Source organism: Lynx canadensis, chromosome E2 (genome assembly GCF_007474595.2).
Source record: "Lynx canadensis isolate LIC74 chromosome E2, mLynCan4.pri.v2, whole genome shotgun sequence".
Taxonomy (NCBI): Eukaryota; Metazoa; Chordata; class Mammalia; order Carnivora; family Felidae; genus Lynx; species Lynx canadensis.
This window is the reverse complement of record NC_044317.1, coordinates 17,799,133-17,819,878: the sequence shown is the minus strand read 5'-3', so window position 1 is coordinate 17,819,878 and position 20,746 is coordinate 17,799,133.

Here is a 20,746-nt window from a genome sequence, read left to right as displayed (position 1 = left end):
AGACAGAGCATGAACGGGGGAGGGGCAGAGAGAGAGGGAGACACAGAATCGGAAACAGGCTCCAGGCTCTGAGCCATCAGCCCAGAGCCCGACGCGGGGCTCGAACTCACGGACCGCGAGATCGTGACCTGGCTGAAGTCGGACGCTTAACCGACTGCGCCACCCAGGCGCCCCTGAAGATGATATTCCTTGATATAGCTTTTCGGGGGCATTTATTCCATGTGGTGTTCTCTCAGCTTCCTGGTTCTGTGGTTTGGTGTCTGACATTAATTTCGGGGAAATTCTCAGGCATTATTGTTTCAAAGATTTCTTTTGTTCCTTCTTCTCTTCCTGGCATTCCCATTTACATGTCTGTAACACCTTTTGTAGTTGTCCAACAGTTCTTGGATATTATGGGTTTTTTCCCCACTCTTTTTCCGTTTTCTTTTTAGTTTTGGAAGTTACTCCTGAAATATCTTCAAGCTCAGAGATTCTTTCCTCAGCTGTGTCCAATCTACTAATAAGCCATTAAAGGTATTCTTCATTTCTCCATTTCTGTTACAGTTTTTTTTTTTTTTAATCTCTAACATTTCTTTGGGTTCTTTCTTAGAATTTCTAACTCTCCGTGCAGGTTACCCATCTCTTCTTGTATGTTGTCTACTTTATCCATTAGAGCTGTTAGCATTAAATTTTTTTTAATGTTTATTTATTTTTGAGAGAGAGAGACAGAGCTTGAGTGGGGGGGGGGGCAGAGAGAGAGGGAGACACAGAATCTGAAGCAGGTTCCAGGCTCTGAGTTGTCAGCACAGAGCCGGACACAGGGCTCGAACTCACAAACTCAGAGATCATGACCTGAGTTGAAGTCAGACGCCTAATCAACTGAGCCACCCACCCAGGCACCCCAGAGCTGTTAGCATTTTAATTACAGTTGTGGCAAATTCCTAATCTGATACTTCCAATGTCCCTGCTGTTTCTGAGTCTGGTTCTGATGCTTGTTCTGTCTCTTTAAACTGTGTTTTTTGCCTTTTAGTATGTCTTGTGATTTTTTTTTTTATAGCCAGACATGATGCACTATGTAAAAGGAACTTCTGCAAATAGGCTAAGTAATACAGTGGTAAGGTGTTGCTGAGAGAAGAAGTGTTCTATAGTCCTATGATTAGGTCTCAGACTCATTGTGAGCCTGTGCCTCTGGACTGTGAACTTCACATGTGCTTCTCAGTTGTTCCCCCCTGTAGTTGGGATGTGATGGCTAGGGTGGACTGGAGTTGAATTTTTCCCTTCTCCCACATGGATTGCTGGAGTCAACTGGAGTTGTATATTAATTTTTTATCATAGTACTTTCTAAAAATAAAATAAAATTACCTTCAGTCCTCCCTAAATTTAGAGTCTAGGAGACTCCTTTTCATTGCTCTTATTTTCCCCTCTTACTGTCTTCACCATAATAATCAGTCAGGGGCTTTAGCAGCATTGTGGTTGGAGCTGACCTATTTTGACAAAATTTCTCTTTCTTGAAATTTCTGTGAATTGAGAGGAAAAGGTCTCAGCAAATCCCCCAGCACTGGTTTGTGAGAGGAGAGTGTATTAGTTAGGCTTTTTTTGGACAGCAGAGATGACCCTGCAGGATTGATGGTTTATTGCTGTCCCTTGGCTAGGACAGCCAGCAGGCAGCATGGAGAACTGAGATCCACCTCAGCATTGCCAGGGGACATCCTGAGCGCAGCCGCTGCCCTGCTTTCTTATCTGGCATTTGTGCTTCTTGGGGGAGCCAGTGAAGCTGCTCCTTGTCTTTTCAGCCACATGCAGTTCTGAGAGGATCTCAGCCCACTACCTCTGCTGCTGTGTTGTGTCTCATCACTCACCGCTTGGGCCAGGGCTGACTGAACTTAGAGTGGACAACAGATCCAGGAGAGTTGGGACAGTAACTCTCAGGCTGGCCTGAGCCAGTCAGGCTCCCAGTCCGAAAAGGAAAGGAAAGGGAAGGGGAAGGGGAAGGGGAAGGGGAAGGAGTAGGGGAAGGGGAAGGGGAAGGAGTAGGGGAAGAAGGGGAAGGGGAAGGGAAGGACGAGGGAGGGTGGGCCTCCCCAGCGGTGCCTGGGTGGCTCAGTCAGTTAAGCCAATGAATCTTGATTTTGGCTCAGGTCATGATCTCACAGTTCATGGGTTCAAGCCCCATGTGGGGCTCTGCTCTGGCAGCATCGAGCCTGGTTCGGATTCTCCCTCTCTCCCTCTCTCTCTCTCCCTTTCTCTCTGCCCCTCCCTTGTGCTCTCTGTCTCTCTGTCTCTCTCGAAATAATAAGCTTAAAAGAAAATGTTAACCCAAAGTGCAGCTTCATTGAAAGGAAGTTTCAGGCATTACCTGCTGGTGGGAAATTAGCTGGTGTGAAAGTGGGGAGCAGAAAGCAAAGAACCTAAGAGTGTCCCTAAGATGTGTTTGTATCAGGAGAGAGAAAAGGAGGAAAGAGAGCAGCTTGGGATGGGCTGATCTAACCTAGCAGCTGGATCATTCATTCAACAAGTATCTGTTAAACATCTAACCGTGCCAGGCCTGTTCCAGACTTTGGAAAAAATTACTCAAAAATCTCAGCCCTCCTTGTGCTGATTTGGCAAGGGTGGGGACGGCAGAGTAAGAGGATACGAGAACGATGATCATAATAAAAGGTAAATTATATTACATTAGAAAGTGAGAAGTGCACAGGGCGCCTGCGTGGTTCAGTTCGTTAAGCATCTGACTCTCGATCTCAGCTCAGGTCTCGACCTTAGGGTTGTGAATTCACGCTCCTCTTTGGGCTCTGTGCTGGCTGTGAAGCCTACCGAAAAATTAAATTAAAAACCCCACAAAACATATGCCCACATTAGAACCTGTGTATAAATATTCATAGCAGCATTATTATTAATAGTCGACAAGTAGAAACAACCCTAATGTCCACCAAATGATGAATGGAAAAAGAAAATGGGGTATATCCATACATTGGAATGTTACTTGAAAATAAAAAGAAATAAAATACTGGTATATGCTACAAACATATACCATATCTTTGAAAACATTATTTAATGTGAAAGAAACCGGTCAGTAAAGACCACATATTGTACAATTCCATTTAGATGAAATATCCAGAAAAGGCGAGGCTGTCGAGACAGGAAGCAGATTGGTGGTGAGGAGTCTGGGAGGAAATGAGGACTACTAAGGGGCACAGAGCTTCTTTTTAGGGGTGATGAAAATAGTCTAAGATTGATTATGGTGATGGCTGTTCAAGTCTGTGAATGTACAAAAAATCCTGAATTGTGCACTTTCAATTGGGGAACTGTATGGTAGGTTAGTTACATCACAAATAAAGCTGTTATTTCTTAAAAGCTTGAAAGAAAAGCACACAGCACAATTTCCCTAAGGGGGCCGTTACTGCAGAACACCTCATGTGAGCGTGGGTCACAGCCTGACATTGAGACCAAGCCGACCACAAACGACTCCAGCCAATCACACTTGGCGATGCCTGGTCACGCTCTGGTCACACGGAGCTGTTGGTACTTAACACCGATCATGGGAGCTCGGGCTGACAGAGCTGATTACACATAGTACATATAGCAGCGGCTAAGGGCACAGACTCTGCGATGACACAAAACTAATTTTGAATCGTGGCTCTCTGTCTGATGACCACTGTCAAGTTAACCTCTCTCAGCCTCAGTTTCCTCATGTGTAAATGAGAGATGATAATACCTGCTCCACAGGGAGGTTAAGGGGATTAAAGGAAACGCTACTGTAGAACAGTTAGCACAGTGCTTACAACTGGGTGAAGGACCAGTTAGTGGTAGCTAGCATCATTGTTAATAATGTGTGTAAATGACTGAGCATACTGCCTGTCGTTTAGGAAGTGCACAAAACATAAAATGATCAAAGTTCTGCTTTTCACCAGAAAAATGTTTACGAGACAGAATAAACTTTACAGACAAGGACAGAGAATTTGAATTCTGTTGCTTAAAGACCAAAGTAGTGACTTTGGAAGGCTGCTACCTGCTCGGCACCTGGCTTTTATCTGGCTCCTCTGTGGCAAATACGCACACAGCCTAAAGCACTGGGCTCTGCCCTAGAGCCTCTTGGCCACCTCCACCACATCACTAACGAGCAAACCTGAGCTTCCGGAAGCTTCTAGGAGAACATTCCAGCTAAGAAACTGGAGCTTTTGATGCAGATCCAGAACATGAAACAACATGGACCCTCAAAGCATGAGCTGAGACAGGGAGCTATAAAAGAAACTCAGAATAGGAAATAATTGCAATTGGTTACCCCAGGAATGCAGAGGCATTTCAACAACAGAAAATCTATGTAATGTAATACATGCACCTCACTGTATGGTTAAAGGAGAAAAATGTGATCATCTCAATAACTGCAGGAAAAAGTAGGTAATAAAATTCAATATTCATTTATGATTAAACTTTAGTAAACCAGAGTTAAAGAGAAAGTCCTGTTCCTGACACATACGTATCAAACAACATACATAATGGTGAAACAATAAAACTATTCCCAGACTAGGAACAAGGCAAGGATGCTGGGTATTATTCTTACTATTTGATATTGTAATAGTAGCCAGCTGATTTTCAACAATGATCTCCAAACTACCCAACAGGGAAAGAATATTGTCTTTTCAGCAAATGGTAGTGGATATCCAAAGGAATGAAGCTGGACTCTTACCTTATACCATATATAAGAATGAACTAGAAATGGATTAAAGACCTACATGTAAGAGCTAAACTGTAAAACTGTTTAAAACTGTAAAACTTTTAGAAGAAAACATAAGTACAAATTTTCATAACCTGGGATTAGACAATGATTTCTTAGATATGACACTAAAAGCACGAGCAAGCAAAGAAAAAATAGATAAATCAAAACAAATACTTGTGTGTTTTATTTTTTTTTAATGCTTATGTATTTATTTTGAGAGAAAGAGAGCACATGTGGGGGAGGGGCACAGAGTGAGAATCCCAAGGAAGCCCCATGCTCAGCCCTGAGCCTGATGCAGGGCTCGACCCCACAATCCCGAGATCGTGACCTGAGCAAATATCAAGAATTGGATGCTCAACTGACTGAGCACCCAGGTGCCCCAAAACTTGTGTGGTTTTTTTTCTTTTCAGTTTTTTTTTTTTTTTAAGGTTTATTTGTTTTTGAGAAAGAGAGAGACAGAACACGAGCAGGGGAGGAGCAGAGAGAGAGAGGGAGACACAGAGTCTGAAACAGTCTCCAGACTCTGAGCTGTATGCACAAAGCCTGACATGGGGCTCGAACTCACCAACGGTGAGATCATGACCTGAGCCGAAGTCGGACGCTCAACCAACTGAGCCACCCACATATCCCAAAACTTGTGTTTTTTAAAGGACACTATTGAGAAAGTGAAAAGACAACCCACAGAATGGGAAAAAATATTTGGACATCATATATTTGATTAGGGTCTATTAATGAATATATAAAGAACTCTTACAATTCAACAATAAAAAGACAACCCATTTTTTTTTTAATTTTTTTTTCAACGTTTATTTATTTTTGGGACAGAGAGAGACAGAGCATGAACGGGGGAGGGGCAGAGAGAGAGAGGGAGACAAAGAATCGGAAACAGGCTCCAGGCTCTGAGCCATCAGCCCAGAGCCCGATGCGGGGCTCGAACTCACAGACCGCGAGATCGTGACCTGGCTGAAGTCAGACGCTTAACCGACTGCACCACCCAGGCGCCCCAAGACAACCCATTTTAAAAATGGACAAAGGAGAGGTGCCTCAGTGGCTCAGTTGGTTAAGCGTTTGACTTGGCGAGGTCACGATCTCATGGTTCATGGGTTCAAGTCTCACGTCGGGCTCTGTGCTGACAACTCAGAGCCTGAAGCTTGCTTCGGATTCTGTGTCTCCCTCTCTCTCTCTGCTCCTCCACTGCTTGCACTCTGTCTCTCTCTGTCTCTCAAAAATAAATAAATGACAGGGCGCCTGGGTGGCTTAGTCAGTTAAGCGTCTGACTTCGGTTCAGGTCATGATTTCACTGCTCATGAGTTCCAGCCCCACATCAGGCTCTGGGCCAACAGCTCAGAGCCTGGAGCTCATTTCGGATTCTGTGTCTTCCTCTCTCTCTCTCTGCACCTCTCCCGTTAATACTCTGTGTCTCTCTCTCTCTCTCTCGAAAATAAATAAACGTTAAAAAAAATCATTAAAAAAATAAATGTTAAAAACTTTTTTAAAAATAAAAATGGACAAAGGATTGAAGGTGTCTGGCTGGCTCAGTCAGAAGAACATATGACTCTTGATCTTGGGGTCGTGAGGTTGAGCCAGCCAGGTGACCCGTAGCTATAATTTTTTTTTAATGAAAAATAACAAATGTTGGCAAAGACATGGAGGGAAATCAGAAACTTCATGAATTGCTGGGAGAAATGTAAAATGGGACAGCCACTATGGAAACCAGTTTGGCAGTTCCCCAAAAAGTTGTACATAGAGTTACCACACAACCCAACAGTTCTACTCTGAGATATATATCCAAGAGAATTGCAAATGTGTTTTTGTGCAAAAGCTTGTGCATGAATGTTCATAGAAGCATTATTCAGAAGCAGAAACAACGTGGATGTCCATCAACTGGTGAATGGATCAACAAAATGTGGTTAGTCAGTAAATGGACTAGTATTCAGCCGTAGAAAGGAATGAAGTACTGATTCATGCTACAATGCAGATGAACCTTGAGAACATTATGCTAAGTTTAAGAAGCCAGATATGAGACCATATATTGCATGATTCCATTTATATGAAATGTCCAGAATAGTTAAATCTAAAGGTGCTTTCCAAAGGCTGAGGAGGAGGGGAATGGAAATTTCCTACCAATGAGTTAGGAATTTATTTTGGGGTTAATAAAAATGTTCCAGAATTAGATAACAGTGATGGTTGTACAGCCTAAAAACTCTTGAATTCACCAGTTTAAAATGGTGAGTTTTATGGTATGTGAATCATATCTCAATAAAAACAACTATGAAGTTAGAAAATCCAGTTCCAGAAATTCTAGTTCTTGGTACACTTTAGGGACACACACACTCCCCATACACCAGGGGTATATATAAGGATGTTTACTTTAGTAGATTCAAGGTGACCACAAATTCTTTGCTTTCCCTCCCATCAAAGGTGGGTCTATCTTCCCACTTTTTGAATCTGAGCTGCTCTTTTGACTTTCTTTCTCTTTCTCTTTCTTCCTTCCTTCCTTCCTTTCTTTCTTCTTTTAATGTTTATTTATTTTTGAGAGAGAGAAACAGAGTGCAAGCAGAGGAGGGGCAGAGAGAGAGAGAGAGAGAGAGAGAGAGAATCTGAAACAAGCTCCAGGGTTTGAGCTGTCAGCACAAAGCCTGATGAGGGGCCCGAACTTGGGAACAGTGAGATCATGACCTGAGCTGAAGGTGGGTGCTCAGCTGACTGAGCCACCCAGGCATCCCTGTGACTTTCCTAAACCAATATTGCTGAGACCTTGCAGCTTCTGCTGTCACTCTCTTAGAACATTGCCACCATTTTCTGAAGAAGTCCAGCTGGAAAGAGACAGCCAGAAATCCCAGCTGAGGCTCCAGACATGTCACTGAGGCCACCATAAGCCAATCAATCAAGCTGCCAGTTAACCGCAGCTTGTTTCAGTTAACCGCAGCCACTAAGTGAGTCCAGGTGAGATCAGAAGAATCTTGTCATCCCACAGAATCATGAGAAATAACAAACTATTATTGTTTTAAGCCACTACATTTGGGATGGTTTGTTACCCAGCAATAGCTAATTGATACAATACTGTGACAACTTGCCTGAAAGATCAAAACTTGGGAAGCAACCCAAGTGCCGGCTGGATGATGTAGTGGTTAAGAGCCTAATTTTGGCTCCAGACTTGGGCCCCAAATCATACCCTGACAACTTACCAGCTGTGTGATGATGAGAAATTTGATTTATGCCTATGCCCTCTTAGGTCCTTGTGAGAATTAAAGGGGTTAATATGCAGAGAGGACTTGGAAACGTTTCTGGGAGAGAGGAATGCTGTTAAGTGTTGGCTATTGGTATTACGTGGCCACCAACAAAATGTGGTCCATGTATGTGCTGGAGGTGATAAAGGAGTAAATTCATGTATATCAATTTGGACAATTCTTACAAATATGTGACTTATTGGGAAAAGTAAGTTGTCGGGCTATTACAATTATGTAAAACTATTTTTTAGATTCAGGGACAAGCACATAAACCATTTCAGAGTGTTTGCATCTTTGGAGGTAAAGGTGGGAATGAATTTCTAAGTAGAAATTAAGTATTTTTACCTTAATCACGATATTCTGGTTGCACATTTTGGACACAAAGGACACTGGTTGCATCATTTTGGAAGCAAACTAAAGCTAAAACTCTAACATTTGTTCATTTGGTTTGGTGGGAATGTTTTTTTTCTTCCTTGTCCTTTACTTCCACCCCTCTCCAACCCCCCAAATTCCTGTAACTAGTTTAATTACAATTGTTCTGAATTCTTTCTTCCTGCATGCAGCTTGGGGACCTGGCCTTCTCCAGTCAGCCCTGACACCTGTCTTGTCACAGGCAGCCTCAGCCAGTGTGCATGGCACCTGGTACTGCTCTCCAGGGCCCCCCAGCTTGGGCCCACCCATGCCCGCAGGTGGCTGTATTATTGCCGAAGTTTCAGATCTCACGCTTTGATCCTCAACGTGCTTGAAGAGTATCAACTCATTAGCTTCACTGTCTGAAAATAAGGGCTTTCCCCATCCTCCACTGCAAGGGGTCCTGACACCCTCCTACAATCAGCTGCAGGTAAACCTTAGGGAGGGGTGTTTGTACAAAAGATGTCTGGGAAAGGGGGAACACAACAGACACACACGCCAGAGGCGATTTCCTTCTGTGGCAGATGCCAAATGAAGGACTTTATCAGGCTCTTTAAATTTTTAAAGACTTGTTGGTGATGTTTTGTCTTGCTGTCCCTGTTTTAATGAGGAGGGCACACAAATGGGTTCTGGTGTCCTTAACTACTGTGTGTGAGGGTGTGAGAGCAAAGACCGCTGCAGAGGGCTATAAAATCCAGATTAGTAGGTGAGGGAGAGGCTTGGAATCAGGAGACCTGCTCCTGGATTCTGCTGTTTGGACACTTCTCTCTTCTCAGTCCAGGGTTTTATATCCACAGGGAGATCCTGATGTTGTTCTTTTTGGTTTTCCTTGGTAAGTTCTCGATTAGACACTCTGGAAAATTGGAGTTTGGATAAGACTGGTTGTTTTTGTTCTTTTAGGATTTTATTTTTAAGTAATCTCTGCACCCAACATCAGGCTCGAACTTACAACCCCAAGATCAAGAGTTGCACACTCAACCAAATGAGCCAGCCAGGTGTCCTGGATAAGACTGGTATTTAACTCACAAATAACACACGCTCTCTGTAGAAAACTAATAGGAAAAAAAAAAAAAAAAAAACCAACAAAAAAACATAGATAAGCCAAAAAGGAAGAAAGAGAGCACCTAGTATGTACTAGCACTGTGCTAGGTGCTAGTGATATCATGGGGAGCAAACTGTAAATCCCATGAAGACACACACCTTGTCTGTTATGTTTCGAAGTTGGCACTGGCCTGCTTGCTGGGAAATTGTAGAGCTTGAGCTGGGTGCTGGTTACACTGGTATATACATTTGTAAAAATTATTCAAGCTTCACATTTAAGATTTGCACACTCAACTAAGTGTAAGTTATTTCTCAATAAAATAAAATGTTCTAAGAAGTATTTCTCAGAGTATAGGCCTACTATTAGGTGGTTTTAAATCACATAGGCCACCCCCCACCCCTCCAAAATTCCTTTTAATTCTCTTTCAGTCCTTGAAGGAGAAAGTTTCACTTTGATGTCCGTATGTCTTCAACATCTAACACTTAGTGATTTCCCTTTTTAAACAGAGCTGATCCTAGGCTCGGCCCCCAGCAGGCAATAATCTCCAGCTGGAACCTAGTGACATTGTTTTATTTTTATTGAACTGATTCGCTATTTATGGCAAGTGGTGTTGGTTTCCCATTTGATGGAGTAATGTTGCTTTTTTTTTTTAAGTAAATATTTCCAGCAAATTTAAATTTAAAGTGAGTTGATTTTAATACTAATTTTACATATAGAGTACCCCTGGGATATGGATGGGGCAAAAACAAAAATGATTCCTTTTCTTTTTTTTAACAATTTTTAATTTTTTAAATTTTTTTTTTTTTTTTTTAATTTTAGAAAGAGAGCGAGCATGAGTCGGGGGAGAGGGGCAGAGGGAGAGAGAGAGAGAATCGACGCTGAGTGTGGAGCCCGATGTGGAGCTTGAATTCATGACCCTGGGATGGTAACCTGAGCCAAAATCAAGTCAGATGCTCAAGTGACTGAGACACCCAGGCACCCCCAAAGACTATTCTTCAATGACTGAAGTTTGGAGAACATGGTTCTAGTAAATTTGAGCTAGAAAAACAAACTGTCACTTGGCTGCACATACACACCTGCAGCTACATTCTCTGTTGAAGGAAACTTGAAAAGAATTCTCCATACATTTTTCCTCACCTCTAATTTACTCTTCTGTCTAATCCAGTATTGTTACTGGGTTGATTTCTTGCTAAAACTATGCTCCCAACAAACTCGAGCAGCCAAATTCAATGGACATATCTCTGACCACATCTTTCAAGCTCCCACCAACTTTGACCCAACTGATCACTTCCTCTTTTCTGAAACCCTTTCATTTGTGGACTTCAATGTTATGGTTGGTTTTCCTTTTACCTCTCTTAGTCCCTCCTTCCCTGCCCAGTCTTCAAACGTCAGAGGGCAACAGGGCTAATCCAATGCATTTAAGTGCTGACTGTTCGGAGATACCCATGTTGGTATATCCAACCCTGCCCATAGCCCGTGGTGAACTTGACATCTGCATCTGGCTAGCTCCAACTTCACAATCCAGATGTAACTTGATTCCTCCTGCACTTGATTTTGTCTCCATAAATAGCACCATCTCCTCTTTTCCTTCATCCTCAAAATCAATCTATCATCAAGTCTTGTCAATTCCACCCCAAAGCTCTATCAGGAATCTGACCACTCTACTTCATCTTGTCTTGTGGCCCCAGGCAAGCTCATCATCTCTTGTCTGGACCCAGCACCAGCCTTCTCTCTTGTCCTTCATTCATTCCTCCTGCCCCCAGTTCATTTTCACACAGCAGCCGGAAGGATTGTTACAAAATATAAATCAGGCAATATTCCTCCTCTGCTTAAAATTTTTCAGTGATTTTCTTTTATTCTGGAATAAAAGACTACTCTCTGTGGCTACAGAGCCCTATATGATCTGGCGCACACCTGTTTCTCTGCTGTTACCTCATCTGTCTCTCTGATTCATTCTGCTTCGGCCACACTGACTTCTTTGTTCCTGATTTGTAGAAGTTGCTTACCTCAGGACCTTGGCACATGCCTGTTCCTTCTGCCTGGAATACTTTCTCCCAACTTTTCCACGACTGACTCCTTCTCAGCCTTCAGGTCTTAGCTTCAGTGTTGCTTCCTCAGAGCATCTGCCCTGACCATTCTGTCAATAAATTGGCTTCCCTAGAGATTTTCTTGTTACTTTATCTCCACCTTAGCACTTTCAGTAGTGTCTAATCATCTTGTTTGTTAACTTCTCTACTTTTTTTCTTATAAACTCCTTGAAAGGACCTTGTTTATTTGATTTCCTGCTGCATCCTCGATGCCCCAAATAGCACCTGACACATGGTAGGCCCTCAATAAGTATTTCTTGAATGTAATAAATGGAGAGGTAGGTGGGGACTAGACCAGGCAGAACCTTGACAGAGCATAGTGCAGAGGCCTTTAGGAATTTTAATCAGATAAAGTAATTTGTTTGTTTGTTTGTTTATGTTTTATGTTTTATTTGTTTATTCATTTAGGAAGTTTTATTTTAAAACGTTTCTTTGTTTTGAGAAAGAGAGAGAGTGCAAGCAGGGGAGGGCAGAGAGAGAGGGAGACAGAGAGAGAGAGAGAGAGAGAGAGAGAGAGAGAGAGAATCCCAAGTGGGCTCCATGCGGTCAGCGCAGAGCCCGATGCGGAGCTCAAACTCACAAACCATGAGATCATGACCTGAGCCAAAATCAAAAGTCAGACATTCAACCTACTGAGCCCCCCAGGCACCCCTATTTAGGCAGTTTTAAGTGATCAGTCTGACATGAGTGGGGAAAACAGGTAGGAGGGGAATTAAGGAAGGCTACTGCAGTCGTCCAGGAGAGAGATGGTAGAATAAGATGCACAAAGCATTTAGCATTTGATGATATGGACAAAGGGGGAGTTACTATTACCAATAAAGCAGGCAAGCAAGGGCTGCCTGAACTAATGACTAAGGAAAGTGCTGAGTTCAGAGAGAGAGAGAGAGAGATTTGTGTATCCTCTGGAATTTTTGAGCCCCCAATCTCCTCCTCTGGTGAAAGGCTAGAATTTCTTCCCTTGTCAAGTTATTTGAACTGTATTCTGACAGTTTATTCTTCATTCATATGTGCATCTTCCCACTTGTGTTTCTCCTCATCACCACTGGCTGGGAGGGAGAATTTCATCGAGAGAGCTTCTAACACTTCTCATTAGCTGTGTGACCTGGTGGGGCACCCAGTCTCTCTGAACTCAGTTTCATCTGTAAAATGAAGACTCTGATATCTATCCTGTCCATAGATATCCTGTCTGATATCTATCCCTGTCCCTGTGGGGATCAGGGAATAACTGTACCAAAAATATTTTCAAAATTCAAGAAAAAGTATTACTATTATTATTTCATTCAACAAATATTTATTAACCACCTGCTAAGTGCCAGGCACTGCTGTTGGTGCTGGGAATATAGTAATGGTGTGCGGAGAGGAGACAAAAGTCCAGCCTTTATGGGGTTGGTTATTATGAAGTCCATTTAGATTGTGGGCTTTTTGGATTTTGATCATCTTTTCCAAATTGTCTGATCGCCATGGGCTCCTGTTAAAAAGTATATATTCTTCACCCAACCAGAGTCTCGGTCAGAATAGGGAAGGTAGAATGCAGGATTAACTAACTCCCTGAAGTTATTCAGAAAGGACTGAAAATAAGAGATTATGTGGATTAAAGTGCCTCCTTTTTTCTTTCCCAAACGCTGATCAGCCAGTCAGAAATCCTGCGTACATGTCTGTTTATACACTGAATTTTCCAAAACAGTTCTTATAAGAAGTGGCTTCAGATGCCTCCTAGGGAAAGCAAGTCCAAACGTCAGAACCAGCCATGTGACCTTGAAGGAGAAGGCAGTGAAGATAGCAGAAACTGCTGCCCTTGGCGGTGTTTTTGTCTGCCAGAGAGCTTGCTGTGCAGCTGGGGCAGGCCACCTTCCTGATCTGGATCTAGGTGTCTTCATCACCAGAACAAGGTCAGGGTTTCCTGAATACCAGTTCATGGAGGCCTGCTGGGTTAGCAGCATCTGAATCACCTGGGGATCTTTTAGATATCCAGATTCCTGGGCCCCATGGACCAACGAGTCTGATTCAGTAGGTATAGGATGGCATCCATCATCTCCTCTATTTTTAATTTGCTTCCTGAGCAAATTTTTGACATGCATCCAGATTTGGGATGTTACTAGGGTAGATCAAACTCTTTGTGCCTCAGTTTTGTGATGTAAATGTGACCTGTAGACTGTAATCGTTCCTCAGATGGTAGAATTGAGAAAGTTATCTTACATAATACACTTAGAACACTGGCACGTATTTGTAAGTTTTCTTTTTTTTATGTTTATTATTTTTGAGAGAGAGAGACAGCGCGCGAGCACGAGCGGAGGAGGGGCAGAGAAAGAGGGGGATAGAGGATCTGAAGTGGGCCCTGTGCTGACAGCAGAGAGCTCCATGCGGAGCTTGAACTCACAAACCTCAAGATCATGATCTGAGTCAAATGCCCAACTGACTGAGATACCCAGGTGCCCCAGCACTGTGTAAGTTTTAACTCTTCTATCAGTCAAGTTCCAATAGGGAAGGCAAAAAACACTGTGAGTCTTTAAAGCAAAGGGAACTTAATACAGAAGTGATGGAGAGGCTGAGAAGTCAAATAGAGGACAGTGATGTGACCTACAGATTAGGCAGCAAGAAATCATCCACCACTGAGCAGGAAGAAGAGAGGGAAACGGTGGTGTTACTGGAGCCCAGAGTCTGGCAGAACCTGGAACCACAGCAGGAGCTGGAGCTGTAGACAAGACACAGCCTTTGCCAAGACACTGCTGTAGGAGAAGAAATACCCGGGCCTTTCCATTGTCCCACCTTCTAGTCTCCCTCTAGTGCTTCCCACTGTCCGACCCCAGCAGGAAGTTATCTCTCAAGGGAGCCTGGGAAACCTAAATTGCAGGTCACCTGCCTCTTAGAGGAAGGATGAAGAATGGCTTTGAGGATAGATTATTATTATTATTTTATTGTTATTATTATTTTCTTTAAGGCCCTTTTTGGCCATACACTTCTCAAAGTCTCTAGACCTTGGCCAACCACAAGTCTTCAGGGCTTTGTGAGTGCTTATCGATTAATTGATTCTGTGTGCTCAGTGTACACACATACATAAATGCTTGGCCTCTGATCTCTGGAAACTGACAGCTCAGACCTTGGCAAAACTTCACCAGTGCTGAAGGCAGCACAGCCCCTCCCAAGATTCAAGGAAAGGGAAGGCATATGGATCAAGTTTCTTGCTGGTGATCAGCTGTCTCAGCACCTTAAAGGATTCAGAAGTGATAGATGGAAGGAGTTGGCCAGTGACATTGCCAGACAAAAAGGAAGGTCTCAGAAAAATCAAGAACAAATATAAAGAAGTAAGACTATGGAATCGTTTGTTCAGAGCACTGGGCAGTGGAGGGGAGGGACAGGAAATAGGACCTCACCCAGTTTTAAGGCTACTTCCTAGAAAAGACTACAAAATACCCGCTTGTCTTTGGGACACATCCCCATAAATGTGCTGTGTGGGAGTGGAGATCTGGGAATTTTTGCTACCAAAAATGGGCAGGAAAGCTCTTTCTAAATGTTTCTTGGAGGACCCAGAATTTAACCTTGAACCAGGGGCAAATATGTTTATTTTAAGAGGTTTTTAAGAGAAAGGATTGGATATTGTGGAACTCTTCCTAATATACCAAAGACCTGCCACAAATTCATTCTTCCAGCAAATACTGATGGATAGCAGCTTGGCAACTGGTTCAGGCAATGAATGCTGGAGTGAGGCAGAACTGGGTTGCACTGTGGCTCTGCCTCTGCCTTACCTGTATGGTCTTGGGCAAGGGACTTAACCCCAGTTTCCTTGTCTGTGAAAAGAGAATAATATGAACTACTATGTCAAGTTGTGAGGATTCGAATGAGTTCATGCATAAAAGTAATTAGTACAGAGTCTGTGTCCAGTGTGTGCTCAGGAAATAGTAGTAGTTCATTTTATTATGACTTGTTTTATTTGTATGACACTTTGCAAAACATTTATCTCTGTATTAGCTCATTGGATCTCTCATCAGAAAGATCTTGTTGATTTCATCCATTCAATAAATACTTGAGTATTTTATGCTAGGCTGTTCTAGGCACTGAATGTACAACAGTGAACAGCAGACAAAAATACTTTTCACGGGCATCTGGGTGGCTCAGTCGGTTAAACCTTCATTTATCTCTTGGTTTTGGTTCAAGTCATGATCTCATGGTTCATGAGTTCAGGCCTGACATCAGGTTCTGCACTGACAACCTGGAGCTTGCTCGGGATTCTCTCTCCCTCTCTCTCTCTCTCTGGCCTCTCCAGCTCTCTCTCTCCCTCCTCCCCCACCTCTCTCCCAAAATAAATAAATAAACTTAAAAAATTACTTATCTTTCACAGAGGATATGCTCAATGAGGGGAGAGTGACAATAAATACAATTTAATAAGCACTTACGTTTATAATGTTCTAAAGTGCTTTACAAATAGTAAATCATAACCTATGAGGAAGGTATTATTATGCTTATCCCATTTTCTTTTTTTTTTTTTTTTTTTTTTTTTTTTCAACGTTTATTTATTTTTGGGACAGAGAGAGACAGAGCATGAACGGGGGAGGGGCAGAGTGAGAGGGAGACACAGAATCGGAAACAGGCTCCAGGCTCTGAGCCATCAGCCCAGAGCCCGACGCGGGGCTCGAACTCACGGACCGCGAGATCGTGACCTGGCTGAAGTCGGACGCTTAACCGACTGCGCCACCCAGGCGCCCCTGCTTATCCCATTTTCTAGATGAGACTGCTGGAGCACAAGAGAGTTGATCAAGGGTCTCACGCTCTACCAACTGAGCCAGCCCGGAACCCCTAGAGAATACTGGAACACACGGGAGTTAGAATCACCTACCTAATCCCATAGGTCAGAAAAGCTGGATTCAGGATTCAAAGCCAGACAGTGGCTCTTGCCACTTACTCTTTTTTCTTTTTCTTTTTCTTTTCTTAGAGAGAGAGAGAGGGAGGGAGGAAGAGAGAACACAGGCAAGTGAGTACACAGGGGAGAGGGGCAGAGGGGGAGAGAGAGAGAGAGAGTGAGAGAGAGAGAGAATCTTAAGTAGTTTCTACCCCCAGCACAGAGCCCAAGACACGGCTCGATTCTACAAACCATGAGATCATGTCTTGAGCTGAAATAAAGAGTCAGACACTTAACTGACTAAGCTACCCAGGCGCCCCTGGAGTCCTTGCTCTTAATCATTACTGTGTGTTGCCTCTGAAAAGAAAAAAAAATTAATGTATGTACTAATAAATTAGTGTGTGATAAACGCTCTGAAAAAATAAAGCAGGGTGAAGGGTGAAAGAGGGTGATGGGAGAATGCTCTCTATGCATGATGGTCAGGGAAGCCATCTCAAAGGAGCAACATCTGAGCAGAGGCCTGAAGGAGTGAGGGAGAGAGGCAGGTGGACGTCTTTGGGAAGGGCGATCCAGCAGAGGGAAGCACAAGTCAAAGGCTGCAGGCAGGCCCGCGCCTGGTGTGTTCCGAGAACCGCAGGGAGGCGAGTGCTGGAAAAGCAGAGTGAGTACAAGATGAGTCAGGGAGTGAAAGACACCTCAGGCTGGAAGGATGCAATTGCCTTTCACTGAGATGGACAGATTGTGAGAGGAGCAGGTTTGTAGGGGAAGTCAGGAGTTCAGTTTGGGATAATTCTCACCATCACCCATCAAATAGGAACGACTAACTCCAGAGGGCTTTGAGGGATTAAATAACTCACCCAGGGTCACCCAGGCAGTCGTCTTTAGAGGCATGGTTCAGACTCGTGTCTGTCAACCTTAATTTCAATGCCACAGGTCTTTCCCGGGTTGGGTGGTGTGGGGGAATCTGGAGAAGTTATATTCTGATCCCTGACCCAAGGAGCTCCCAATGAGGGAAAAAAGGGGTGCTAGAGAGTGAGGTAGAAAGACAGAGGAAAGTAACAATGCCAGAGACTGCACATCACAGTAAGTAGCATGAGTTTATTATTTATTTATTTTGAGAGAGAGCGAGAGAGAGCAAGCACATGGGAGCATGCTTGGGGGAGGGGCAGAGGTACAGAGAAAGAGAGATCGAGAGAGAGAGAGAGAGAGGGAGAGAGAGAGAGGGAGAGAGAGAGAGAGAGAGAGAGAGAGAGAGAATGAATTTTAAGCAGTCTCCATGCCCAGTGTGAGCTGACACAGGGCTGGATCTCAAGACCTGACTATGAGATCATGACTGCCAAAATCAAGTCGCATGCTTAATAGATTGAGCCACCCAGGTACCCCTAGCAGGAGTTTAAATGCAGACAAGAAACTCAGGAAAAGTGTAATTCTTGTTTTTTTAATCAGAGAAAAGTTTACTTTTCTTATGTTCTTTTCTCTCTCTCTCTCTCATTTTGTGTACTTCTTTTTGAAAAAGCAAAAAATGAAAGACTCCTGGCTCTGTGTACGTGGAGGGTGTCCCGGACAGTATAGACATTCTGACTGCTGAAGGCCATGCTCTGTCAGAGATGGGAAGGCCCCAGAGGCTCAGAATTCTACCCAGGCAGGTCTTTTTCTACAGACTGCCCCTAGAACTGATGCTTTCCCAACACGACAAATGTATATCCCCAGACAAGACATATCCCCCAGACCTGGTGTCTCCAACCACAGCCTCCTCAACATGCTACTACCAGGGATCTCTAAACATGCCCCAATTTGAAGCCCTGATCTTCCCCCAATTCCAAACTTGTTCCATCTGCAGTGGGATTCCAAGAAGCCCACCCTTAGATGGATTCATGTGCCTGGATGACTTACTAAGGAAGGGATCCCAAGAGGAGTAGGTAAAGGAGTGGGAGAAACAGGACAAAAAAGGCCCCTAGTGGGGCATCTGGCTTGCTCAGTCAGAAGAGCATGTGACTGTTGATCTCAGGGTCATGTGTTGGAGCCCCATGTTGGGTGTAAGATTATGAAAAAAATAAATTTAAAAAAGAAGGAGAAGAAGAAGAAGAAGGAGACGGATAAAGAGAAGAAGGAGAAGAAGAAGAAGGAGAGGAGGAGGATCAGGAGGAGGAGGAAGAGGAGAAGAAGAAAAAGAAGAAGGAGGACGGGGAGGCAAGAAGCTGAACAGGGGTGTGATTTCAGACCAAGTCCCCAGAGAGTAGCTTCAGCCTGATCCCACAGAAGAATGCTAATGTAAGTTACTCTGAATTTGTCAGGCTGGGGGAAAGGGACCTGGGCTTCCATATTCCTGCACCAGTTGGTTATTGGCTAAGAGTTGGGGAAGTGAGCTCCTAGGCACTTCCTTACAAGAGCAAAGGAACCCCAGTAGCAGACGGGCAGGTCTCTGAAGAGGGTCACATGTGCAGGCTGCTAGAAGCATCAGCACACACAAGCCAAGAAAGGGGACCTCAGAAACCATCAAAGGGATCCCAGGGAGGATCTGAGTGGTACCCTCACCATGTCTACTACACATACCTTCCCAAACTCAAAAAATGGTGTTGCCATCCTGCTGGTTGCTCAGGCCTCAAACCCTGGAGTCATCCTTGACCTACTCTTTCTATCACACCCATATCCAATCCTTTAGCCAATCTTGTTGTTGGCAATATCTTTATTAAAAAAAAGAATTTTTTAAAGTAATCTCTACGCCCAAAATGGGGCTGGATTTCATGATCGGGAGCTCAAGAGTCCCATGCTCTACTGACTGAGCCAGCCAGGTGTCCTGGCTGTATCTTTAAAATATACTCAGAGCCTAATCACTCTTTTAAAGTAACTTCTTAAAAATTGTGGTAGAGGGGCGCCTGGGTGGCTCAGTCGGTTCAGCGGCTGACTTCGGCTCAGGTCATGATCTCGCGGTCCGTGAGTTCGAGCCCCGCGTCAGGCTCTGTGCTGACAGCTCAGAGCCTGGAGCCTGCTTCGGATTCTGTGTCTCCCTCTCTCTGACCCTCCCCTGTTCATGCTCTGTCTCTCCCTGTCTCAAAAATAAATAAAACGTTAAAAAAAAATTTTTTTTAAAAAAATTGTGGTAGAATTCATGTAACATACAGTTCAGTGGCATTAAGTACATTCACAATGTTGTGCAACCCTCACCACCATCCATCCACAGAACTCTTTTCATCATGCAAAACTAAAACTCTGTACCTGTTGAACATCTTGTTTATTTATTCATGTGTGGATGGACACTTGGATTACTCCCGCCTCTTGCCTATTGCAAATAATGCTGCTATGAACATGGATATTCAAGGGGCACCTGGGTGGCTCAGTCGGTTAAGTGGGCTGACTTCGGGTCAGGTCATGATCTTGCAGTCTGTGAGTTCAAGCCCCGCATCGGGCTCTGTGTTGATGGCTCAGAGCCTGGAGCCTGTTTCAGATTCTGTGTCTCCCTCTCTCTGACCCTCCCCCGTTCATGCTCTGTCTCTCTCGGTCTCAAAAATAAATAAACGTTAAAAAAAAAAAGAACATGGATATTCAAAAAAAAATTTTTAACGTTTATTCATTTTTGAGAGACAGAGACAGACAGAGTATGAGTGGGGAAAGGGTAGAGAGAGGGAGACACAGAATCTGAAACAGGCTCCAGGCTCTGAGCCGTCAACACAGAGCCTGACGCGGGGCTCGAACTCACGAACTGCGAGATCATGACCTGACCCGCAGTCGGACAGTCAACCTACTGAGCCACCCAGGTGCCCCGAACAGGGATATTCAAATATCTAATTGAGTCCCTGCTCTCAATTCTTGTGAGTATGTATCTAGAAGTGGAATTGCTAGACCATATGACAATTCTATTTTTAATTTTTTTAGTAACTGTCATGCTGTTTTCCACTGTTTTCCATACTGGCTACACCATTTTACATTCCCACCAACAATGCACAAACATTCCAATTTTTCCATATCCTCACCAACGCTTGTTATTTTCTGTTTTGTTTTGTTTTTTTAATCCCATCATTTCTTATCCCTTCTACAATGTCCACCCTAAACCAAGCCTTTTCAGTTTTTGCCTGGATGATTGCAGTAGGATCCCAGCTGACCTGCCTGCCTCTACCCTCATCCTCTGCGGTCTCAATACTACTCCTCTGCTCAAGGTCTCCAGTGCCTTCCTTCCTTCCCACTCAGTAAAACCCAAGTTCTGACAGTGGCCTATGATTTATTCCCCACCCTTCCAACTCTGACTCATTTCCTACTTGCTCACTCTACTCCAGCCACTGTCTCTCTCTCTCTCTCTTTTTTTTTTCTGTCCCAAGTAAACTACTGCCTCAGGGCCTTTGCCCAGATTTCTCTGCCTGGCATACTCTTTCTTCAGAATCCTTGTGTAACCTGCTTCTTCACTTCCTTCAGGTATTGTTCAAATGTCCATTTCTCATTGAGGCCTCTGGACTT